The sequence below is a fragment of the Typopeltis vanoorti genome, chromosome 3 (assembly GCF_054136105.1).
Source record: "Typopeltis vanoorti isolate ZY-2024b chromosome 3, IOZ_Tvanoo_1.0, whole genome shotgun sequence".
NCBI lineage: Eukaryota > Metazoa > Arthropoda > Arachnida > Uropygi > Thelyphonidae > Typopeltis > Typopeltis vanoorti.
In genome coordinates, this window is record NC_143551.1 from 72382187 (window position 1) to 72402236 (window position 20050).

Genomic DNA, 20050 nt, shown 5'->3' on the forward strand with positions numbered 1-20050 from the left:
GGTGGGTCTAAGCTCCCACTGAGTTAAATCAATGCAAAGTCACATTTTCCATATACAAGTAGCAAACTGGTCTCAATATATAATTATTCCTGACTTCTATGGGGTCATAAGACTCATTGTGAGAGGTCTACCTTAGACAACATGAAATCTATCGTACCATTTCTTAAACTCATCGACCAACTGCACTTTCACCATGCTCCTAACACTCCTCATGCACAAAACAATATCACTCCTTTGGCAACTTCCAATGATGTCCCACTGTTCTCATTCCTTTCTCAATCTACCATCTAGTTGCCTAGTGTCAATCCAGTAAATACCTTTCAACAGTTTAAATGTCTCAAACATATCCCTCCCTTTTGTCTTTTATCTCCCAAATGATCTAGTTCACATGCCTTCAGTCTGCTTTCATAAAGAACACTGTACTGTACAATCCTGATATAATTTTTGTTATATGTCACTGCAAAATGATGACCAGATCTGAGCATAGTAATCCAGGTGTCCTGATCACAGCTTTACACGATGGAACACACCACCCTTTTATCCCTGCTGGTCAACATCTTTCTCAATACTGTCTGGGTTGCTTTACAACTTTTGCAACAACTCCTCTGAATTTCAAATTCAGTCAATTTAAGAATCATCCCAATATCCCTTATTCTTTCAGTACAACTCCACCAAGTGATTATGAAGCCTCCAATCTGTGAACCCCAAATTTTAAAACTTTATATTTAGCTGCATTAAACTGACATCCCCCATTCATTTACAGCCTTTCCAGCTTATTAAATCTTTCTGAAGAGCCAGGCCATCAGCACTATTACTAATAACCCTCCCAAGCTTTGCATCATCTGCAAAGAACTGAATATCTCCCTCTATTCCAGTACAACTCCACCAAGTGATTATGAAGCCTCCAATCTGTGAACCCCAAATTTTAAAACTTTATATTTAGCTGCATTAAACTGACATCCCCCATTCATTTACAGCCTTTCCAGCTTATTAAATCTTTCTGAAGAGCCAGGCCATCAGCACTATTACTAATAACCCTCCCAAGCTTTGCATCATCTGCAAAGAACTGAATATCTCCCTCTATTCCAGTATTATTATCACTGATGTAAAAATTGAACTGTAATGGCTCTTGTAAAGACTGAACAGTACCGAGCCATGTGGAACTTCACTTATAACCTGCTGTTATTCTGCTCCTCTATCTCTCTGATATCTATCAGGAAGACAGTCTGATCCACTAACCTGATATCCAAATCCATATGTTGCAACTTAGATACCAACTTGAGATGTAGCATCCTGTCAAATACCTTTGAAAAATCCAAAAGTGTATGCCTCATCTGGAAACTCAGGTTTTTCATCCTGCAAAACGGGCAAACCAGTCATTAGAATACGCAAAATTTATAACCTGCTTATAACAAAAATTTATAATCCACTTATAACCTGCTGTTATTCTGCTCCTCTATCTTCTCTGATATCTATCAGAAAGACAGTCTGATCCACTAACCTGATATCCAAATCCATATGTTGCAACTGAGATGTAGCATCCTGTCAAATACCTTTGAAAAATCCAAAAGTGTATGCCTCATCCACTGCTCTTGTTACTCTATTATAAAAGGCAACCAGATTTCCTCCTGGAAACTCAGGTTTTTCATCCTGCAAAACAGGCAAACCAGTCATTAGAATATGCAAAATTTAGACAAGACACTGGCCTCATAGCCTGAGTTGCTTTGGTTCTAAAATCCAAATAACATTAACAAATAGAAACCAGATTACTACAAGAATGTCCCTTAATAAATCCATGCTAGCCTGCATATATGACATCTTCCCAATGCTACATATAGGTTCTTACCAATTTTTCCAAAATCTTAACACCCACAGAAGAAATACAAATTGGCCTATAGCTGGATAACTCCCCATTCTACCATTATTCTTATGCAACAGCTATCACAATCACTATCTTACCCTCCTTCCACTCCTTGAGAAGTTGTTCATTTCAAGACTTTCATCAAACAAACAGGTTAATGGCACAATTGGTTTCTTAGCAGATTCCATTAAGACATGTGGCAGAATCCCCATCTGGTTGCCCTGCCTTACTAACATCTAGAGTGCTCAGTATTTAAAATACATCATCTTCATTCATTTCTAAATTTTCATCCCTCTTCATCTCATGATGAATAAGCCTACTCTACCAGGATGGAACACCTTAATAAAGTGATCAATAAATAGCTAAATTATGTCATTTGCTGTGGTCGCCAAATAGCAAAGTAATCTGCCCACAATCATTTTTTCTCCTACTGACAATATATCAAAAAATACTCCTGGAATTCTCCTTGAATTTCAGCATTAGTCTACTCTCATATTCTAAATTTTCTCTACTTACTATAATATCACATTCCTAGGCCAGAGCCATTCCTCGTGCAATTGTTCTCCACTTCTCTTTATATGCCTTCCATAAACCTCATTTTCATCTGCAATTCCTGTTTGATTTCTCTATTCATCTGTTTTACTTCAAATTGCTTTATCTTCTTCCCTTGATGTACAATATTTGCAATTGCTATCAACAATTTCTTAACTTTCTCCTATGCATTACTGACCTCTCTCTTCCTTCAAATTCTTTTTGATCTGTTGTACTGCTCCAAGCTGGTTTCTAAGTCTATTATACTTGCCCACCTTATAATTCCTTTCACCTTCATACTTCTGCATAACTATTCATCCTCAAAGTCAGTACACGGTCACTAACCAACTGGAAGCAAATATGACATCTCAGTCTCAATCAGATTTTCTGATGCTATGACCAAGTCCAACACTCTTGATCATCATGTTCCATTCACCACATGCTACCTAATACAGTAGTCCCTCAAGAAGTCCAAATACTCAGTTCCCTTAATACCGTATGTTGCTTCCTCTGCCTAGTTTATATTACTATATTTGAAATGCCTATAGTGATCATGTACTTACCACTTGCTAAACTATAATAAATTTAGTTTAATCCTTTATCCAAGTGTGAGCAAACAAAGTTTGCACCTGAAAGTATCTTCAGGACTGGGTTAAGGTGGTACAAGACCAGGGCAACTCGTTGCAAAGGTGGAGCAAGCTACCAACACTCCTATCTCAGTATCTCCTATAATGCAAAACACATCTGCGGATATGTCTAATGTTATGCATTAAGGGAAGGGCCACTACCCAGACTAGGTGCAAACTTTGTTTGCTCACATTTGGATAAAGGATTAAACTAAATTTATTATACTCTAACCAAGTGAAAAATAAACTTTCAACATCAACTTGCTAAACTAATTTGTCTAAACACTTCCTGCTTCTCACCATCTATACTTTCTGGTCTATAGCAGCATCTCACTAAATATCTTGTTATATCTACTTGTACCTCAGGCTATATACTTTCAAAGCCATTAGCATCTTTACACCCAGCCCACTCTCAACTATATACAAAATCCCAAATCTGACTACGCTTAGAATACTGCTTGGAGTGGTGCACCTGAAAGTTCTCTTAAAATCCTTGATGCTATCCAGAGGTGAGCAATTAGGCCTGCTGATGATCCCTCTCTTACAGACTCACTTCAACCATCATCTCACAAATGCAGTGTTTCATCACTAAGTCTATTCTATAGGTACTTCTTCTATGGTCACTACTCCAGGGAATTGGTGACTAGTCACCTTCAGTTGCACCTGTTAATACAAGAGCAGCTGCTCAGCATCTCTTTACTGTGCAACTGCAAACACACCGAACCTGCTTCTCCTCTTTCTCTTTGATTTCATACACCTTTATCCTCTGGAACAGCCTTCCTCATGAAGTATTCCCAAACAATAACAACTTGCAGCTATATAATAAAATGTCAATAAACTTCTATTTCAGTCCTCATCCGCACCCCATACATGACACTGATGTGTTTATAAACACATCAGGTCTCTTGACTTCTCATGTATGAGATCAATATAAAAAACATCATTTCAGCTCTGATTCTCTACCCTGAGAAGACACAGTTCAACACTTACTATGGATAACACTCCACCAAGCCATTTATCCTTGCTGTCCTGCCAGATATGCTAAACCCTTCAATTTCTATCCCTGTCAGGTCATCTTCAGTCAACCAAGTTTCACTAATACCAACAATCTTTGGAGAGAAGTCAATCAGGGCCACAAATTCCTTCCTTTTATTCCTATGGGATTTGCATACAGAAATGCCAATGTACTGTCAGTATTCACATAGCTATTTATTATTACTCTCTACAGATGCCACTTGGCTATGCAATATAGTATACATCTTATTTCTTAAGCCACTATCCCCACATGAAGCCATCCCTCCTACCTTTCAGCCTTGTAATTATAGTTTCCTTGCTGTAACACACTCACTTTCACAGAAAAACAGTCTCTCCCAATGCCTGCATTCAAATGTAATCGATCACTTGTACAGTTCTGTTCTATCCTCAAATGCACTCCAAGTCCACATATTCCAGACTTCTCTTCCTACACATTCATCTTAATAATTTCATTCATTATCAATGCTCTTCACCATTCTGTGTTATCATACTGAGGCAGCACACATTTCTGCTGCACAACTCCTAACATCTCAAATCTCCTGCTACACAATTCACACTACCTCAGGTCATTTGTACCAAAAATCATTAAAATCTTGTGTATGTTTTCATCTCACTTTACTGCCATCACCAGACAACACATACACTATTGCTCCTCCAGGCAAGCATTCTACTCTGCACATGCTGAATCATTGAATCTCCATACATGACACTCCTAACAGTTTCATTCATTCTTCTGTAACCAGTTATCCTGACTCTCTCTCTCTGCATCCACTCTCCTTTCTCTCATCTCTGCATCCTTTGCTCCCACACTCCCTCCTTTCTGTCCCTCTTCTCATCACTCCATCCCTTGCTCCACAATTTCTTGACTTTCTCCAATTTTCTTGTGTCTTCCATTCTCTTGCCTTTCTCTCTCTCTCTCTTGCTCTCCCACCTACTTTCATTCTCCTTGCACTAGGTGACTTCTCTAGTTTCTTAATCTCACCATTAACCCTCCTCAAATCAAATCAGTCTTCAAGCCTTCCATTTCCTTTCCCAGCAGTTTTATTTCTCTCTCTCCACACATCCTTCTTTCACCCAACATTCACTTACACAACATGGTAATTCCATCAAAGAATCTCCCTCAGCAACACTGTCAAAGGACAAATCCACAGACACTTCTTTCACATTCTCATCACCTACTAACCTGTGACTGCATAAAGTCTAAAACTGTAACATTTAATGCACACACTAAATAGTGCATGCATTAAATGTAGTGTGCTTTTTTGTGTGTTATCCCTTGTGTTGACATATTTATCCAAAAGGAAGTGCGATGTGCATTATGAAATAACAGAGCAATTTAATGTTAAGTGCTTCCTCTCTGCCTAGCTATGATGTTATTTCACTTACAAACTTTGGCTTGCTCATCTGGGTAGAGGATAAAAACAATATAATTCCTTCAGATGTAGAATTTACATAACCAAGTAAAAAAAACTCACTATTTACTACACAAATTACTTTCCTAGCTCAATTTTATACTATCCATATAATTGTTTAACCCTCTTTACTTTTCCTTATATAGTTTTGATATTTATACATTCTTCTGACAATTACACCATCCAATTTTAGTATTTTGAAATTTTTTTCCCTTAAAGCCTTACATATGCTTATTCAATATCTACAAAACTTACAGCTCTGTATTCCTTCCATGATAAACTGTCTCTTAGGTAGTCTAGTGCTAAGATACACAGCCTTCAACCAGGAGATCCAGGTTCAATTTCCCAGCATGAAATGTGTTGCATTTTATCTTTAAAGAGGGAGACATAGTTCATAGGGTGAAGTACTGAATTAGCATGCGAGAGCCTTTAAACGATTTCTCTACTCTTTGGGATGGACATGAATCTGATGATGTCGATAAGAGGGTGGCTAATGTACAGTCAGCAAGGAATAGCATATGGTGGAATTGAATTCAGGAGAATGCAACTAGTGGTGTACCACAGGACTCAGTACTTCGGCTGCCTATTTGAGGAGATCCAAGGAGATTCAATGATTTGAGCAGAAATATCCAGTTATTTACTAGAGATTCAAAACTGGGCAGTGATAGTTAATGAAGATGATACAGAGATTCTGCAGGATGATTTAAATGTACTGACAATATAGGCAAAGGATAACAGCTGCCAGCTTAATGTGGCAAAATGTAAGGTTGTGTGCTTCAGAGCAAAGAGATCACAAGATATGGATTACACTGATGGAACAGGCCTGCAGGAAACTGATGAGCCTAGAGATTTGGGTGTGACTATAGACAGGCATTTGAAGTTACAAGGCATACTGCAAAGTTGGCCCTTCAAGAACACACTCACAAGCAGAAACAAGGAGGTTATGATAAAGCATATCTGGATTACTGAGCACAGATCTGGTTGCTTGGATTCTTTAGGATGAGGAAGTGGTGGAGAAGATACAGAGGTGAGTGACTAAGATTGTGAAAGTTTATGGAATTTTCCTTATAAGGATAGACTAAAGGTCTGTAGGTAGCAAAGGTTAGACTGGTAGAAAAGAGAGGATATAACAGAAACATATAAGTTATTTAAAGAGGTTTTACAGAATTCACACACACTTTTTTTAATACATGGTAGGAAGGGAAAGAATAGGAGATTACTCTTGACAATTATGCAAGAGTTTGTTTACCAAGGATATAAGGACTAGATCACAAGGCCTCCAATGAGTTTTATAAACTTCACAGAAATGTCCGAGAAAATAATAATAATTTTGTTTAAAATTAAAACTCTGGTTTTGAATCCTCATTTTACCTGGACCCAGCATTTTGTTTAAATCTTTCTCAAGTCCTCAAGCTATTTTATATTCTGTTTTATTTTCCTTCAGAGTAGCATTATAAGTGCTCTTCTTAAATTATTTTTATGACTGGACCTTCTGACCAAGCTTCACAATTTATGCAGTATACAGATCTGAACCAGTGAGCATGTCTAGGTGAAATGTTGTCAAAAATACGCTGTTCAAAGTGCTCCATAAAGAAGTTGGCTATCGACAACTTCTTCATGGAACACTTTAATGACATTTTTGCTATGTGGAATGGCTCTTCTTATGAATTACAACAGTTTCTCTCTAAATTAAACACTTCATCCAAGGATCTAATTCACTCTAGAAGAAGAAGTAAATAAACATCAGCGTTTTTAGATCTTTTAATTCTTCGTCAACCGAAATGTTGGTAACCAGAATTTCTGTTTTTTGGAAGAAGACACATATAGGCCATTATATCCATGTTCAATTTCATCACCATTCCAGTCAAAAGGCTGGAACTATTAAAAAACTGGTTCATCAGACCTACTCCTTATATTCTTCAGATGAATTATTACAGAAAGAATTACAACAAATTATTTCCACTTTTTTTTATCTAATGGTTATAAGAATTCTTTAATCAAAAGAGCTTTGAACAGTTTTGGTATCTCTACCTCTTCAAATACAAAAGAAATAACTCATATTCCTATCCCTTATGTGCAAGGCATTAGTGAATGCATAGCAAAAGTTTTAAAACCACTAAATATTTTTGTTGCCTTTCACGCCATCAAAAAAATCTCCACCTTTCTCACTTCTCCAAAGAACAAGCTTCCACATTTCAATTATCCAGGTGTCAACCAGATTCCTTGCTCTTGTGGGTTATCTTATTTCAGACAAACAGAGGATCTGCTTTTATTCAGCTAGAAGAACACAAGTCTTATATTCCATGCCTTGAGCCTGAACAGTCTGGATTTACAGAGCATGCTATCAACACCAGACATAGAGTTCCTTGGAAAAAGACAAGAATCCTTCACAAAAGTCAGTTCCTCATGGAACGGCTTTATAAAGAAACATGAAATTTTACTTCACTCTCGTCAATTAAACAGATCTAATGGTGTACATCTATCCCCTTTGTGGGAGAGATAGTACTTTTTAAATCAGATAATCTTTCCTAACTTTCATTCAAGTGTGTGTGTGTATGAACAAGCTTTAATGACTGATACCGAGTTAAAGTCATTAAAGCTTGTTCATAATATTCCTACTGAGTAAAATGAATTCTGAAAATAAAATATATATATATATATATATATATTAAATAATTTAGGAAATTTAATGACCTATTTTAGTTATCTTACGTTAGCTACTTAGGTGATGCAAGATAACTAAATTTCCAATTGTCAATTATTATTGACAATTGGAAATGTCAATTATTATTCGATTAGCTTTTGACATGTACTGAAGATACCTTTGATACTTATGATATTTGATATAATATCTTATGTGAGAGTATTCCAGTATTATAATTTATTTAAATATGCCTACTCACAGTATTTTCTTATTGAAACAAACAAGGGTTTCATCCCTGGAAACTGAGTAAAAGTGTAGTTAGTGGTTGGCCGATTGGTAGAGTCTCTGCTACTAATGGCTCACGCAAAACATTAAGCAAGTTTGAGTGTGGTTAGTAGTCGGAAGGAGACAATTGTTCGATGCTGTTGGCACACTCTCCCTCGATGAGTCTTTGGACTCCCTGGATGTGTCACATAATAATAATAATAATAATAATAGTATGCACATCAGAACTAGATTTTTCACTTTGAGAATACTGAATAAGTGGAATGGGTTGCCAGTCTGTTGTGAGAGCTGTGTTAAGTGAATGTATTCAAGAAGTACAATGGGTATTGTATGGAAATTTCTGTGCAATAATAATATATCGTATATATGTTCTCCAGTCTTTGTGTGATGTTGATTTAGGTACTTTTCCACATTACTTACCTGTCCTATATTATTACTAGTACTACTACCATTTTCAGACTTGTTTGCTTGTCCTGTCAAGATTTTGGGAAAAGAAAAAAAGAAAAAAAAAAAAAGAGCCTTAGCTTCCTGTGTTCTTGAATACCACATAATTTTTCCCATATCATGCCCAATTCTTGTTTAATTTGCTTCAAAGCACTACAGGAACAAAATAAATAAGACACTGCATTTATTTATTTATTTAGCACTAATATTTATGCACAGCAAAATATCAACAGAATATTTATCTTCAGAGTATAAACAGTCTCTCACAATATGCATGCACAAACAATCAGTTATTAGTGCAAATAATTAAAAAATTGTAATAACAAAAAACACAAAGAACTGAAGTTCTAATTTGGCACCATCTATTGTTAATAAATGCTTAATAAATATAATCAAGTATAGATTAATGTGTACTTGATATCTTGGAAGTGTTTCAAAGCTGATACTGATCCTAAAAGCAGTCTTTCTGACTTATGATTTTCTTCCATCTAATCTTGGGGGGGGGGGGAGGAGAAGTGTCTAAAAAGCATGGTCTGGAAGTTCTGACTTGCCATAACAATGGTGGCAAATGTACTTCTTATGCTCTCCAAGGTAGTCACAACAGATCAGATCTTACTGTCTGTCCATAATAAGTCAATTTACAGGTACATCACACACAGTTGGATATGATAAAGGTTATGCTTAAGTAAATGGATGAGGGCTACTGGTTTGATATAGGGTGTGAATGTGGTATGGAGCTTATATTTAATAAGCACTCTAGTTATCTTTTCAATGTGTTCTGCTTATATGGAAATAATAATTTTGTAGACTTGTGTATGAAAGGAAACTTTAAGGCCATTTAGTATTTGGGAGGGGGATATCCACTGGCTAAAAATGTATGGGCTAAAACAGAGTCCTTGCTCTGTATGTCAATGCTTTTAAGATATCATACTGTTAGGTTGAATAATGATGATTGCTTGTGTAAATATCTTCTAGTGTGTGTGTCAGCTTTCTATAAATAGAAAATAATAATGAACCATTTGAAAGGTGTGTGACTAGTTTATCTAGGAAGTGCAGACAGTTACTAGGTTCAGAGAAAGATATAGAAAGTTTTCTACCTTGGGTGTATTATACGTTAAAGATACCAAGAAATTTTTTTTTTTTTTATAAACTTGATTATAAGCTTTAGCACCTTCCCCCATCCCCACAGGATCAGAGAGGGAAAAAAAAAGGGGGGGGGGAGGCTACATAGAAGTTGTCACAAAGACTGCTTTTCGGAATTAGCAGCAGCGGATTTAGTTACTAGGTTCTTTTTCTATTGTAAAGTGGATTGTAGGATGTTGGCTGTTTAAATGCATTAAAGATGTACTCAAACTGTCAAGATAGGAACCAAGATGGTTCCCAAATAGCACATGCATCATCTAGAGTAGCCAGACCAATGGTTTCAATGTAACTGTGTTGTGGTCTTAAATAATCTCAAATATATATATATATAAATATATATATAATAAAATAAAATAAATAAAAATAATAATAAATTAGTCCCTGGTTCCTCCCTTCCTCAAAACCTCAATAAACTATCACTATTCCATATATCCAGGTACATCTGAAAAGATAGCCAGAGTGCTTAATAAATATAATCTTCACAATACATTTAAACCACACGTCAAACTAGCAACTATATTCATTCACCTAAGGATAAACTCCATCCTTTATCATATCCAGGAGTGTATGAATTGCTGCATACCTGGCAACTAGGTTACTATGGGGCAAACAGGAAGATGTGTTGATATTTGCCTCAGAGAATATAAGAAATATAATCACACCACTGTTGAGACTAGGAGGCTATGCTTTAGCACCTTCCCCATCCCCACAGGATCAGACAGGGAAAAAAAGCAAAGTGCTACATAGAGGTTGTCATAAATCACAAAGACTGCTTTTCAGAATTAGCAGCAGCTTTGAACCATTCATATATCAGCAAGTATGGCTGTATTAATATACAAAAAATATGAGTCAAAGTCATTTTAAGTTTACAAGCATTAAGTTTAAAACTTAATGCTTGTAAACTTAAAACTTCTTTTATCCAACAATGAATGGTGCCAAATTAGGCCTTTAGTTCTTTTGTCCATTACAATTTTAAAACTGCTCCCATTAATAAAATGAGTGTTAGTGCCTATATCTGAACAAACATCCCTTGTTCCTTCAGATGGAAAGACCCAGATTCAAATCCCATCTAGGCTATTTGGAACCAATAAATTCCCTAACATCGTAGATGAGCTTTTTTAAGTAAAAGCTTTAGTTATCCAGACTTATACTGAATTCACAGGTTTTTCTTCTTGGAAAATTGGATTTCACATCCTGTAAAACAGGCAAACTAGCTGAAGAAAAAAAAACAAAAAAAAACATGCATTTAGATACATAATATACTGGCCACATAATTTTAATTGCTTCAGCCATAATCCCGATCAAACTGAACCCTTTTCCACAGTGCTTTTTGAGCATGCAATGGGCACCCTTAACTATCTGTAACATTTCCTTAAAACATGGGTCTTATTGCCTTACCTTATTAACACTTAAGATCTATGTTAATAAGACAAAGCAATATTATCATCATCCTAGTAATTTTTTATCAAGTTTACTTATTTCCTCACATATCTCCTATTTACTCTCTGCAGGCCTTTCACAAACTTTGTAAAATATCACTCACGTGCATAAAATAACTCAATGAATTGCTCACTAAATTGCTCATTGTCTATCTATCTAGAATTTCCATTAACTAACATCATCTTTCCATAATTATTCTTCCTACTACTAACATATCAAAATAACTGTATGTGTAAATTTATAGAAATTATTATAAAAAATAAAAATTACAATATACAATACTTGAGTGGTATCTGCATTATTATATGGCAGTGAAATCTGGCAATAAACAAACAAGATAAACAAAGAATAAAAACAAGTGAAATGAGATTCATGAGATGAAATGCAAAATATACATTAGACAAAAAAAAAAAAAAGGAACAAAGATATTTTAAAAGAACTTAAAATAAAATCAACAAAATAAAAACTAAAACTATAAACAAAACTGGGCAGAACGTGTAAACCGATGACCAACACCACACATTCTAAACAATTAATAAACCACATGGGAAGAGAATGGCTGGGTAGACCTCAAAACAGCTATTAGATTAAAAACGAGACTAAAACAGATGTATAAGGTCTATATCCATATTTAGCATTATGATGAACAAAAATTGCATCCACACAAATCTAGTATTTTGTATGGTATTTTAGTAATGTCACTGAATTTTAGTTATCAGACTTGGATATATTCCAATGGAGCACTAGGAGTGAACAAGATCACCCTAACATGTCATGTACACTATAGTGGTTATTTTATATTTTAAGCTAAAATGCATTGGGAACAAAAGGGAGAGTACATAGTTATAGTACAGATAGGATTATTTTAATAAGTAGTACTCAAAGTGAAAGTAGTACTCAAAGAGAGTACTCAAAGAACAAAAGTTTTTAAAAAGAGTTGTTTTTTGCTTTTTTTTTTTTTTTGTCTTATTTGATTCTATGGAATCCCTTTTTAAGTTATACAGTCACTGCATAAACATAAAAGAAATGAAATATTTTAGATTCTGTTAAATTCTTTCATTTGGAGATTATTTAATCCTTAACAACAAAACAGAAGTCACATTTAGATCTAAAGGCAATTTTTAACAATTTCCTTTTCTTTTTTTTTTTTTTCTTTTCTTAACATACAGCTGGGGCCATAGTGACTAGGTTAAAAATAATTTCCTTAAATCATACTGTATAATTTTTTGTTGCTTGTTTTAACGTGTTTTATGCAGCCTTGAATCAAAATCATGTGAATAACTTCAGTACTATTTAGTCATTTGCAGTTTAATTAATTTGACATAACTACTAAATTCCTAAGTTCTACTTATTAAAATAATCCTATCTGTACTATAAATGTAGATCGTGAGAGAAAAGAGGGATGATACACAGACTACTTTCAGAATACAATGGTAATATTACTAAGTAAGAGAGAAAACGTCTAAATGTGTTCACACATAACGATTACAATGATGTTTTATTTGTTTACTTATTTGGAAGAGATGCAAATTTGTAAAAATAGCAGTTAACATAAGAACACGCTAACAACTACAAGCTCTGTAGTCGGTAGTGTAACGCATATTCAAAACACCTGATGCAATAATATTTTTCATTATAATTATCGGAGATGTTCTTTAAAATTCCAACTGTTAGGCGTTGGTAATAACATTTTTAAAATAATACGATAATCGCTGAATAAACTTAGAGGGAAGTTCTGCTCTGAAGTCGGCAAATTTAATTATGTTTTGACTGTAATATGATGATTTCCACAACTTTTCACAAAACCTATATACTTACCTCTATATTTGCTAAAAATGTCTTCATTAAGAGAATTTATTAGCCAATATTCTATTAGACCTATACAAAATAAACCAGTGCTGAAATCAACTCAGGTATAGTGTTCCTCCATGAAATCCCTAGAAGAAACGCAAGTTATCCCTCTTTTCCCTCTAAAAATGGAGTCCCTTTTGAATTTCTTCAATTTTCAAGCCTAGATGGATTAATTTTGTTCAATGCCATTTATTTTGTAATATAGATCTAACATTTTATAGTAATTAACAAAAAAAAAAAATAGAACTTTAAATATGATACTGCCACAAATGTATTTTATAGACAGTATGTAACAAAAATAAATAAATAAATAAAGTTTTGAATTTGTGTACTTGATCTCGTTATCGGCAAAATTCTGTCCTGTTGTTCCATAGAATTGTTCTTGTGTTCATTATTCAACTGCGGAAATTTGAATATAAAGTTGAAATTCTGAAATTTTAAGCTCCTATTCAAAATTTAAAAATATATATACATTACATAAGATTTAAAAATGAATTTAAAAACGATATTTGAAAAAAGAAGAATCAGGAAAAGGAATAAGAAAAAAAAAACTATTTTACTTTTTCTGTCGAAGGTTTCATAAATTTTAAGGATAATATATGAGAATGCATGTTATCTTTTAGAAAAAAATGGAATAAGTCAAAATTCACAAAGTTAAAAAAATAAAAATTAAAATAGGTAAATTTACGAAGTATTGTTAACCTAATAGCTGAGGTAAAATGGCTTGTGCCGTCTATGGCACTAGACCGCAGAAGAATTATTATTATTATTATTATTATTTTAACGGTGTCTCCATGGAGTCAAAAGACTCATCGCGGGAGACCCGACATTGACACACTAACCATTATTTACACAATACCTGTCATACCTCTCCTTAAATTCATTCACAGTTGAAGCATTCACAACCAGTTCTGGCAAAGCATTCCACCCATTCACAATCTTCCAAGTAAAAAATCTAGTCCTAACACTCTTGTTAACCACACTCTTACACAATCTCCAGGGATGGCCCCTCGTTCTCTCACATGGCGAAGTTCAGTTCTAGTCGCCGACCAGAGTTAAGTTTCTAAGCCAGTTCTCGACCGATTCTCAAGATAGTCGATCTCTGGCACGGGCCAGCGGGTTTTTTCTCCAGAAAGCCAGGTTTTTCGTCCGTAAACTCAAGAAAATCGATCGTAGAACGATCGATCCACACTATTTTCAGACAGTAAACACCGCATTAGAATTACGAACACGAAAGGAGACACCTCTCAACGGCCGCTCTTCTCCGGATGGCGTGTTAATTAGTGATTGTCTTGGGCCACCTATCTCTGATTGGCTACCGGTGGAGATCGACTGCCCCCCCTCAGTCTCCAAAAATTAGAACTAAAACGCCTACTCCCTATATGGGAATAAAAGGCATTAGCTGATTTTTTGTCAACCAAATGTATTAAAAACTAACAAAATGCAAGTATGTAACATTCCATAAAATTTTGACGCTATTGACGCCACTTGAATCATTCTAAAATGGCAAAACCGACAAAACTATATCTCAACCATTATAAAAACTCCATTCTTTGTTTTTAATTTTGACATATTTTCTTGAATTTAGAGGCAGAAAATAGTGCTTGCTAGGGACGGTATGTTCCTCTAACAACGATTCTGGATATCATTTCTTTTCAGATACAGGTTTTTTTAATGTCCCGTAGTGAAGATTGCTCCTCATGCCTTCACTTTGATAGGATTATTTTTCATATGAGAGAAGTGTTTAGCAGTGGCATTTTATTTTTAAGTTTATCATGAGAGGTTTTGGTGAATCTCTCTAATATGCAGAACATGGGCAAAAGGTGTCAGTCATGAAGAATAAATCCGAATATACATTTTAAACAGTGCTTCACTATCAGAAATTAATCAGGCCCTTCATTTCTCTTAGTTTGCCAAATTATTAGTAGCAATACGTTAAGTAAGTTGAGTTTCCTATTGATTTCTCATCAATGTCAAGGGCCAACTCGTGCTCCTGAACGAATATTATTCCACTATTTCCCATCTTAATTACGAATAATTATATAATATTCAGCTAGAATATTAAAATTATGTTTTAAAAGAGTTTTATGAAATTAGCAACACTTATTAAAATTTATATTAGCATGCAAATATTTTTAGTCATAAAGATAAAATATATATTACGGAATACATGCTATTTAAGCATGTATTCCGTATTATACATGCTTAAATAGCATGTATTCCGTATTATATATTTTATCTTTATGACTAAAATATTTGTATGCTAATATAAATTTTAAGTGTTGCTAATAAAAAAAAAACCCACCATTCCCCATTTTCTTATTTCTTATAACTTATTTTGTTGAACTAGAAAGTGAGCATTTCACAAGAATAACAAACAAATCCATTTTTCCAATTAAAAACATAAAAAATAAAAATAAAAATCAGCTAACGCCTTTTTTTTTTTTTTTTTTTTTTTTTTTTTTTTTTTTTTTTTTATTCCCGTATATACGGGAGTAGGCGAGGCCATTTAGCCCTATCTAACTTTTGGAGACTGAGTGGGCAGTTCAATCTCCACTGGTACCCAATCAGAGACAGATGGCCCAAGGCTATCACTAATTAAGCGGTACGCAGTGAAGAGAGACGGCTCAAATGTGCCGCCATCTCGTGGTCTCTAACCCTAACACAATATATTTAATGTCTGAAAAATAATGTGGGTTCTACGGTCGATTTTCTTGAGTTTACAGGACGAAAAACCCGAGTTTCCGGGAGGAAAAACCTGCTTGCCCGTGCCAGAGATCGACTAACTCGGGAACCGGTCGAAAAAAGGCTTAGAAAAATTTCCTCTAGTCGCCGACTGGACTCGAAACCAAGACTTCCTTCGTGCGGCCTAGCGCGATGGTGTGCAAACGCCACATCCACTGAGCTACACAGGCTCTAAAAACATAAATAAATAAATGAACACTAACAGGAAAGAAATTCAAAGATATTTGAAACTGTTCAGCTTCTCAGATAAATTATTGTTTTGATAACATTTTCCACGTGTAAAGCTTTAATATGACTTATACACTATCAACATACCAACATGTTGCAAATTTAAATGTATATTTGCTGATTACATTCACATAATTATGAATTTCAAAAGTCAGGTAGAGTAGCAACAGTCGCTTGTAGATTGCATTTTGTGGATTCAGAGGTGCCACTTGTGTTTTTATTGCTTGTTTTCCAGGCTTCCAGAGAAACCTGAAAAAAAAAAAAAATGTTGTATCGTCCCCGATACCGCGCAACGAGAGGAAACACTCTTGATCACCCAGTACTTTTTATTTTGCTGGAAGGAAAAGGACTCGAATCCTATTTAAGACGTGGAAAAAGTTTCACATGTCTAACTGATATACAAAGTTCATACAATAATAAAAATATTTTTTATTGTAATTTCGTATAGCCGATTGATTTCTCGATACTTTCATTGATGTTTGCCGATCTCTTGTATACTATCTATGTTTGCGATTCAAACCTGATTTAACAAATGGAGTTGTACCCCCGATCCAATAACTTCCCAATAAATTTATCGTCATTGAATCCAATATGTTATCTACTGTTAAACAATTTCTCCCCCTTATACAAATAATTATGTTCATTAGAATAAAACTTGTTTAGTCTTCAACACTACTGATTGAAATTGAATACCTGCGTTGATTGAAACATTGTTTGACTCTACATTATTATGACATGACACACACACACACACACGCACGCACACGCACACACGCACGCACAGCACACTCACTCAGATTAAATAAAAATCTGAGCCTCCGTATAGTTCAGTCGGTATAGACCGGTGGTCGACAAACTTTTTTGACCGTCGACCTCTTCAAGAGTTTCTTGATTTTTTATCAATCCCCTCTATTTTACTATTACATAATTATAATAGGGCAAGCAAAAAAGACGCTTATGTGAGTTTTTAGATTGTTTATTTTATATTTACAGAATTCATTGTATGTATTATTATATTGGCTTGACGTCAAAGGATACGTTTTTGTTTTTGACTCCTTCTTAACATTGCATATTTGATAGGAGAGATAAATCATATATAAAATATAAAATTTAATTTAGATAACAATAATACAATGAAAATAAGACTTTTATGAACTTAGTATACAATTTACTAACGTTGTCAATGTGAAGGGTGAGCTTCGTGACTCTTGTCAAAATTAGCAATGCTGGGTTCAAAATCAATAAGTTTCAGACTTAAAACGCAACGGAATTAACATGGCTGAAACCAGCTTCAAACATGTAAGAGCTTGGAAATGCAAGCAAAAAGGGGAGTACCACTTCAGAAAGTTTTGGATATTTTTCTACAATATTTATATTCGTCCAAAAGTAACTTAAAGTCCTATTTTTAAAAAGTGTCTTAGCTTCAAGATCAACTGCAATTCAATAAGTTCATCTTGTAAGTTACATTCGATAATTTCAATATCTGTAGAAAATGGCGTGATAACCCAATCTGAAATGTGCGTGTTTTCAAAATCTGCAAAGCACTATTTAAAATCATCGCTCAAATTCGGATGATGTTTTGTGTATATTTTAAGTCTTCATCTTTTCCTTCCAATTGCCGTAGATTCGAAAAGTACTGAAAATCTTTTCGTAACAAAGATGATTTAAATAAGGCTAATTTAGCTTGGAAGCTTAAAAGAATCGTCCGAACTTGAATAATCGTGACATCTTTACATTGTAGACGGGTCTGTACGTCATTACGTCATTAAATTTAGAAAATAAGTCTGTCAAGTGGAAAATATGATTCTTATTTCTCTTCAGTTTATCACTCGAAAAAACAAATTGACATCTGTAAGAAACTAGGGTTGAGTCGAACGACTCAACAAATCTTTGTAGACTTGCACCTCAATCTTACTTCAGTATGCAAGAGTAATTGGTTTGATACTTAATATTTTTTTCACAAAGTTTGACAAACAATCGCGATTTAAGAGGATGAGCTTAAATTTGATTAATAGGTTTAATACACACTCTTAGAGTATCATGCAGTTCGTCACTGAGAGTTTTTGCAACAATTGGTTTCAGTGCAACACACTGTGAATAGTACGTACACTTTGAACTTTTTCTTTCAGAAAGGCAGCGAAACCTCGATAACGGCCCACCATTGCAGGTGCGCCATCTGTGGCTACTGCGGTTATATTAGTAAACGGAATATCATACTTATTTAAATATTCCTCCAATCGCTGAAAAATTATCAACCCGTTTCCATCAGTTTCAAGATATTTTGCAAATAAAAATTCGTAAATAATTTGATGTTTGGTTTTACTATAATTTCTTACATCAGGGGGTGGAAGGGGTGGTGAAGCGCAATACATAGCCTCTCCCACTCAAATGTCAACCTCACCTTCCCGTGGTCCATCCTGTTCTAAAAGTACAAACGAAGCACTGGCGACCGAGTATGGGCGGTATAACCTTAACATCCTAACAGAGTAAATGCTGTTAGATCTGCCTGTCCAGAGGCGTTAGGTAGCAGCCCTACCACTGGACTTACCCAGCGACAGGTTAGTAACCTGCCCGGGTGAAATTCAAAATACTTTCAAGTTTCATGCAAAGAAAAGCCGGACGGACTGTCAGGGAAAAGACCACAACTCAGGAAACGGTAAACGAAATTGGAAAAAGGAACATATAATGAAGATTGAAACATGGAATGTGAGAAGCATTGCACACAAAGAAGAAGAACTTGATAAACAACTAAACCAAGCTAACATAAAGATATGTATAGTAACAGAAACAAAGAAAAAACAAAAGTACAAAAGAAACAAACAACTATATACAAATCTACAGTGGGGTAAAAAAAGAAGAAAGAGCAAAAGCAGGTATAATGATTATGATACATAAATCCCTAAAGAACAATATTGTATATTACAACTAAATGAATGAAAGACTAATAGAAATTAGACTCAAGACATTAAGAGGCCACATAACAATAATTGGTGCATATGTACCAGAAGAGGGAAAAGAAGAAGACAGTAATATATTTTATAAAGAATTACAGAATGCCATAGATAAAACAAACAAAATTGACTATTTACTGCTAGCAGGAGACTTAAATGCCAGAATAGGAAACAAAAAATACAAAACAAACATAGGTGAATTTGGCGAAGATACATGTAATCAAAATGGTCGCAGATTGAGCGATTTTGTCATTTATAATAATATGAGAATTAATGAATTCAATGTTTAAACACAAGGAAATACATAAATATACTTGGTCAGCCAGAGGATACAAATCAGTAATTGACTACGTTATCACAAATTTTAAATTAGCGGAGTTAATTTTAGACGTAAGAGCATATTGAGGCTTTGAATTAAACTCTGATCATTATATGGTATCAGCAAAAATTCGTTTTAAACCAAAGTGGCTAAAAACACATAGAATTGAAAATTCTTACCAGCCAAGCTACAAAATTTCTTCATTACAGGATCCTCAAGTTAGACTACAATATCAAAAATGCACAAACTTAAAAACAGAAACCACATATGAATCAAGTGACATAGAAGATGAATGGGAAAATTTGAAACAAATTCTCACAAAAGCAGCAACAGAAACCTTAGGAATAAAGCACAAATGGATTAGAAAAAGAGGACTACGAGACTGAAACAAAGAAATAGAAAATATAATAAAAACCAAAAAGGACAGTTACCAGAAATGGCTAAACTCCAAAACAATAGAAGCAGAAATAGAGTATAAAAGAAATAGTGCAATTGCAAAACGAGAAGTAAGGAAAAAACAGAGAAAGATGGAACA

General features: G+C 34.6%; 1 protein-coding gene across 1 annotated transcript in view; it reads right to left on the reverse strand.

The window, feature by feature from the left end:
• Positions 1–13340, reverse strand: part of LOC150108262 (uncharacterized) — a 406756-nt gene extending 393416 nt beyond the window's left edge. Inside the window, exon 1 of the mRNA XM_090390668.1 lies at positions 13240–13340. The gene's annotated coding sequence lies outside the window, so the exon portion shown is untranslated. The remainder of the gene's footprint in view (positions 1–13239) is intronic.
• Between the last annotated feature and the right edge of the window lie 6710 nt (positions 13341–20050).